This window comes from Lichenostomus cassidix, chromosome 4 (assembly GCF_008360975.1).
Source record: "Lichenostomus cassidix isolate B80296 chromosome 4, HeHo_3.0, whole genome shotgun sequence".
In the NCBI taxonomy this organism is placed as follows: domain Eukaryota; kingdom Metazoa; phylum Chordata; class Aves; order Passeriformes; family Meliphagidae; genus Lichenostomus; species Lichenostomus cassidix.
This window is the reverse complement of record NC_139484.1, coordinates 69257202-69264223: the sequence shown is the minus strand read 5'-3', so window position 1 is coordinate 69264223 and position 7022 is coordinate 69257202.

Sequence of the window (7022 nt, the reverse complement as noted above, 5' to 3'; positions counted from 1 at the left end):
CTTGTTTTTGGGCATTTAATTTGAGATATTTTTAGAACATGTGAAGTTAAAAATCCTCTGATAACCAGATACATTTAAGGTTCTCAAATTTAGCACACACACACACACACACACTCTGAAATTCTTTTTCTTAGGGCTTTATGTCTAGGGAAGTCTTTTGGACATAGATTATTTGGTTGTTACCTGTACAGAGCTGAGCATCAAAGCCCTCTTCTTTATGACTATGAGATGCTATAATACAAATATGAGATAATAAAATAACACTAAATTCATATTCTAAGGTTAGTATCAACTGAGTGGATTTCAAAGATACATTAGAAGTCCCATTTTTTTGTTTAAAAAAAATAGGAAATTCCTTGCAGTGTATCATGTCATGTGAATTTTAACTTCTCTGCTTATAATACAAATTTTGAATCAAGATTACTTGACTGGGTATCAGCTATCATTCATCACCGAACCCATTCATTCAATTCATTGTCCTTTTCTTTCCAATTCATACTTACTTGCAACATACAGACTTAAACTTGCAACTGTAATTCATATGTCATCACATTTCCATTAACTTATCAGAAATTGTCAACTTCAGTGCTATAGATCTGACTACAGGTAAGTTTTCCCTTTGTCCAACACATTTTAGAGCTCAAATGGAGATTTTGAATGTGATTACAAGTGATATGTAATGATAGCAATATTTTGTGCTTGAAAGGGTATTTTTAGACTACCTTGCTTCTGAATATATTTGCATAGAACTAAATTACTATGTAATTATGGTGTATATATAGTCCAATGCATATCCATGTGGGGTTATACAGTGATTTTAAAAAACAGGTTTAGTAACTTTATTGCTTAACAATTAACTTGAATCAAATGAACTACAAATGTGTAAGTTAAGAGGATTTTTAAGGAATATTTTCTGTAGGAGAAATATAACTGTGGATTAGAATTTGCCTTGGAGAAGAATATTACTTTAGTATGGGCAGGGTGGTCTTTCCCAGCTGATTCCCCAGATAAGAAGGAACATGAGGTTCCTCCACAGCTCAAAACCACTTCCCAGAAGTTCTGAGGTAGCATTGTTAGAGAAGTCAGGTTCTCCGGGGTGCTTTGTGTGCAGAGCTGAAGGGGCTGTCGGTCTGTAGGGAACAAGCACAGCCTCAATGCATGGAAAACTCTTGTGTTATTCACAGCTGCCGCCGAGGGAGCTCAGCAGAGCTGAGTTTGTTTCACCACCACAAGACAGAGCAGGGTGCTGGCAGACACTCGTGTTTCCAGCTCTGTGAATTCGGGAACCTCAGATAACCTGTGTGATCACTGGCAGCTTGTGAGCACTGGTGGGCACGTGCCTCTAAAGCCCACTTTCTCATTCAGCAAAGTATTTTCTTGCTCATATTCTCGAGCAAAAGAAATAAACGAAGTCGTTCTGGTGAATTCAAGTTTCAAATAGTGCTAGGTGGAGATAATTACTGATGCTAGTTATAGCAGAGAGCTTGGAGATGTAGGTTTTCATATTGGCCTGCAGCCAGTATTATCAGATGTCACTTACTGGAGAATGTGGACTCACAAAACTTCAAATCAGAAAACTCTAAAACCTTTCCACAGGCACATCTGTTATATTCATACATGAACTACACAAAGTAAAAGGCCATTTTTTCTGTGCTTTCAGATCCAAAAGACAGTACTTTTCTCACTGACTTGAAGAAAGAAAGCCAGGCAGATGTTAAGCTAGTGAAAATATGAATATATTATTGGTTTTATCTGAAAGAGGCCTCATTCTGTAGTTTTTGAAAAGGCAGCAATAATCTTGCTTTTAATTTCAAAGGGTTGGCTTACTTTTATGAAAATTTCTGTTTCTCATTTGGTTTATTGCATTAATTTCTTATTTGCATGACAGGTTTTACAAGCAAAATAGTTGACTACAAAACACTAAAACCTGACAGCTTCTTATTAAAACAGTGTAAATCCTGAACCCACTTGTTCAGCTTTTTCACCACCTTTCACCAAGAGATTGAATACAAATTTGCCTGCAAAATAGTTCTAAATTATTACATCCAAATTGTTAAACACATTAATCCATCCACATATATGTATTCACATATATTTAATTTATACTTTGAAATCAAATTGGTGTAATCCCACAGATTCCCAGTCTTTGTGAGAGGATTTTGAAGCAATGTCCATGGTCAGGCCTTGTCAAAATTTAGCTAAATTAGTAAAGGATTGTTAAATCAAAGCGACTCTTTTATATTGAGACAGTCATATTAGCACAAACACGGTCATAGCCTATTTGTTCACACTTGAGTGAATTTATGACAGCTTAACTATTTTAAAAAGAAAATGTCTTTATGATAATATAACTGCATCCAGATCGAGGGATTATAGCAATTTAATTTGTCTTTTTGTTTGTTTGTTTGTTGCTGGCTTTTTGCAAATTATTGATTTGGTCAAATTGCTGGGTGCAAAAATTGAGTGTAGATCAGGCCTCAGATCATGCTCTTATTAGCAAACCAAACACTGGTTTTGTTTTTGTTGCTGACGTTGTTTGTTTTCATTGCTGTCTGAATGAGCCTTTTATGGTCTCTGGCTCTGCCTGGCTGACTGCACCCGATTGTATTTAATTACATTTACTCAGTAGTTTTAGCCGGGATCCCCGGCCATTACCTATCAAGTCCAATCGCTATTATTTAAATCCAATGACTCAGAATCAGAGAATTTATCTTTTACACAGTTATTGCCTAAACATCCAGCATAAACATGCAGAGATCTGGAGGACTTGTTCTGACGGTGCTGATTAAAGGCAAAGAGCAAGATGGATGGAGTCAGTTGTGATCAGCAGGCTGCAGCGTCCTGCTGTGCTCCAGTCTCTGCCTTTGTGCAGGGCTCTGGGTACCAGACTTGCCATGGTCCTCTCAGGTCTAAAAGGAAAGCTGGCTTTGTTTGCCTGTAAGCATCTGCAAACTGTTCTGACACATGATCTACCCTCTCAGCAAGGCCACTCATTAGGCTGATTATCACTTCAAAGTTTGTATTATCATCCATCTCTAAAGGCAATTAGGAATGGGTGGCTTTGAGTATCAGACACTGGGTGACACTAAGTGACTCATCTTTATTGATTCTTTTGTGAGCAGAGACAGTGATTGAGATGATAGGATTGCAGCCTACCTGCCCCTTTGACTGGTAAATACTGAAGAAAAACGGTGTGTAATTAACTGACAGTTAATATAGGTTCTGTTTAGTGTTCAGAAAGCACAATAGTGGAAGCTGCCCAAAAGGAACAAAGTAATGAAACTCCTTTGACAAGTTAAACTCTAAAGCCAACTGTGTAATTATCTGACAGTTAAAGGGGGGAGGGGAGGGCCGGGCTCAGTATTTATGAGACCAAAGGAATTCCTGCGCCTGAACAATGGGGACAGATCCTGACAATAATCATAACAGCTACACAAAATATTTGTTTGTGCAAGTCTGCCTTTCAAGTGAATAATGATCGGTTTGGGGGTCAGAGGAAGCTTTGCCATTTGGTACCGCCGGTTCTCCAGATTCCTGGGGCCGAGGCCAGTGCGCGGGGCTGGGCTGGAGCTGGGCTGGAGTTGGGCTGGAGTTGGGGCTGGAGTTGGGGCTGGAGCTGGGCTGGAGCTGGGCTGGAGCTGGGGCTGGAGTTGGGGCTGGAGTTGGGGCTGGAGTTGGGGCTGGAGCTGGGCTGGAGCTGGGGCTGGAGCTGGGCTGGAGTTGGGGCTGGAGTTGGGGCTGGAGTTGGGGTTGGAGCTGGGCTGGAGCTGGGGCTGGAGCTGGGGCTGGAGCTGGGCTGGAGCTGGGCTGGAGCTGGGCTGGAGCTGGACTGGAGCTGGGGCTGGAGTTGGGCTGGAGTTGGGCTGGAGTTGGACTGGAGTTGGGGCTGGATTTGGAGCTGGAGTTGGGGCTGGAGTTGGGGCTGGAGCTGGACTGGAGCTGGACTGGAACTGCTGCTGGAGTTAGGGCTGGAGTTGGGGCTAGGGCTGGGGCAGGGGTTGGAGCTGGAGCTGGAGCTGGAACTGGAGCTGGGGCAAGGTCTGGGGCTGGAGCTGGATCTGGAACTGCTGCTGGAATTGAGGCTGGGTCAGGAGCTGGAGTTGGGACTGGGGCTGGAGCTGCCGCTGGAGCTGGAGCTGGGACAAGGCTGGAGCTGGAGCCAGGGCTGGGTCTGGGGTTGGAGCTGGGGCTGGAGCTGGGACAGGGGCTGCAGCCAGGGCTGGAGCTGGAGCTGGAGCTGGAGCTGGAGCTGGAGCTGGAGCTGGGCTCGGTCCTGCCAGAGCTGTGGGACATAAACCAGATTAATGAAACCACCACTGAGAAAGCCAGGCTGGCATGAAAGGGCCACAGCCTGGTCTGCATGAAGAAATGTATTGGCAAAACTTGATCCACCCTGGCTGGCATTCACGTGTAACGTTGTCCCACTAACAAACTCTTCACTTTCCCAGCACAGTTATAAACATTCCTGTTGACACAGTGACACAAACCTGTCAGAACAAGCCTTCTGTCGATTAACACCGAGGCAAATTAGGCTCTTACTCACTAGTCCTCTGCTGCAATATGATGAACTGTACACTCTCCCACGAGGCAATGTTCCCTATAGGAGTTGCCCACCTGGCAACATTTTGAAATCTGCATGAGTGTCATAGTAAACAAGGAAGAAAATATCCAATTAATGTTCGAGTTTGAGCCATATTATTTTGGATAACGATATAAGCTGTCATTTTTCTCCTGGAAGTGTTAAGGAGAGTGCCACTGACTCTAAGTTCTTAAAGAGGAAGTGCTATTACTGAAACTACCCCCCTGGTAAGTATTGAAGTCCTAAAGAGATGACCAGGGTATTGGAGGTGTCAGAGTAGGTCCTTTCAGAGTCTTTAGGGTGGTGATTTTTGGACTGAAGGCTGTTTAATTTTTCTTATGATTTCATCACACTGTGAGTATGGGGACTTCTGTTTTAATCTTGTATAAACTGTCAATGAGTAAGTATTGCTTTATGGTTTGTGAACTGAGTCATGTGAACTGAGAATCACAAAGTACATGTCAAACAAAATAAGCCTGAGAATACCTCCATGAGATGGGCAAAAAAGGGAAACATGACAGACCTACAAATTTTAAAAAGCATATGGATATATAGCATACAAATTCAGACTAAGTAGCTTGTTGAAAGAAAACTGCTACAGGTTTTTCTTTCCTCTTCTCTTCTGTTGACTTCCCATTGACCTTTTCCTTTCCAGCAGAGTAAGGCTTTGGGAACACATAGCAGTGATGGCTGGGGCTTCTCATTTTGAGCTGTCTCTGATATCAATGATTTCCCTACAGATAGCACTGATCACATCTTGTTGGGCATGTTCACAGCAGGGAGCAAAATTGTCTGTGGAGTTTGTGGGTTTCAGTGAAGGCCCAGACAAGGAAAGAATTAGGATGACATAGGGAGCTGTGAGGTTAGGCATGGGAGGGAAGGTAACTGGATGGAGGATTCAGTTAAACGAGGTGGTCAAATCTTCAGGCAGTATTGGTATCTTGTGGCAGTGGGAGACCAGCTAAGCTGCGTGGACAGAGGCATGTACAGGTTATCTACTTTCAGCCATCATGGTAAGTAATGAACTGAATCTGGCATGGCTGGAAAATCTCTAGATGTGTCAGCAGAGGACTAGGCAAACACAAGGAAAATACTGCAAATGTACATGGTCTTTCTGAAACTGCTGCAGGAGGAGGATATTGTACCAAGTTTGGGTACTCATTTTGCCAAAAGAAAATACTGGCAAGGTAGAAGTGCAGAAAACAGCTATAAAGATGTGTGGATGACATAAAATCCTAATTATTTAATTTATGTAAAAGAAACTTATGATCATTTAAAATCATCCATTTAATTGAGGTATTTTAATCTCTCAGACAAATACTTAACAAGAATCAACATCTGGAAACTGAAAGTGGCAAATCCAGAAAAAAAAATCAGAAAATGTACCATTGAAAGATATTACAAAAGAGTACAAGTTTGCAGAGGGGTGTTGTGGCTTGGTCTTTGGTTATAAATCAAAAAGTCTGTCATAATTAACAAAAAGGCCAGAGGGAATGGAAGAAGGATGCCTCTACAAAATTATCCAGCTTGTAGAATGAATGGGCGTTGACTAGATCATTGTATTTTTCCCTCTGCATTTATATCCATGAGAGTGAAGTAAAGAGGAATGGAAGAGAGAGTGAGAAGTGGAAAGATGCATATACAGCAGCTTGCAGATTCTGCTGAAGCACAGCAGATCTCTGGAATTCTGGCCCTGATGCTGTTGGCCTGCTGTGCCTTTGGCAAGTCATGATGTCTTGCAAGGATTTTAATTCCCCAGGCATCCTTTGATTATCTTATCTTCTTGAAATGAAGTCATAAGAGTACTGCTTCTGAAAAAACCAGTCGAACTCTCACAAACAGGTTTTATTGCAATACAAAAAGAGAACAACAACAGAAAACTTTAACGTGGTTACTGTCTCACTTCCAAATCACATCCCAGTCAGGCTTCTGAGTCTTCTTGAAAAAAACATAGGATCAATTTTGAAGACTTGCACTGATACAGCAATTAAAATTAATCAGCTGAGAAATGCAGAGTATAACAAAAAGTAATAGCAGGCACTGGGGGAATTGTCAGCAGTCAACAATGTGACAAAGGAAGTGAACTATGTTAGCTTTAACTGTGTTAGATTATTTTATTCTTCCCAAGACATTTGCCTATGTTATGATAAAAAGAGACATTTCAAATTCACATGATCTAAAGAATTTCCTTTGGACATGCTGCTGTAGCTACTTTTCCCCACAAAGCATGCAGAAAAATCAGACAAGAGGGAGAGAAAGCTCCAAGCACGATGTTTGGCAATTCGTTTTGACCTTCACTACTCATTTGTAAGTGCATTCTACTTTCTCTCTCACTTTTACCTTCTTTCCAATTTAATCTGATCCAAACAAATTATACAAGAACAGTCATTTTCATGTGGGTCTTGTTCACTGAGATACTTAGCAAACAATCAACTGACGAACA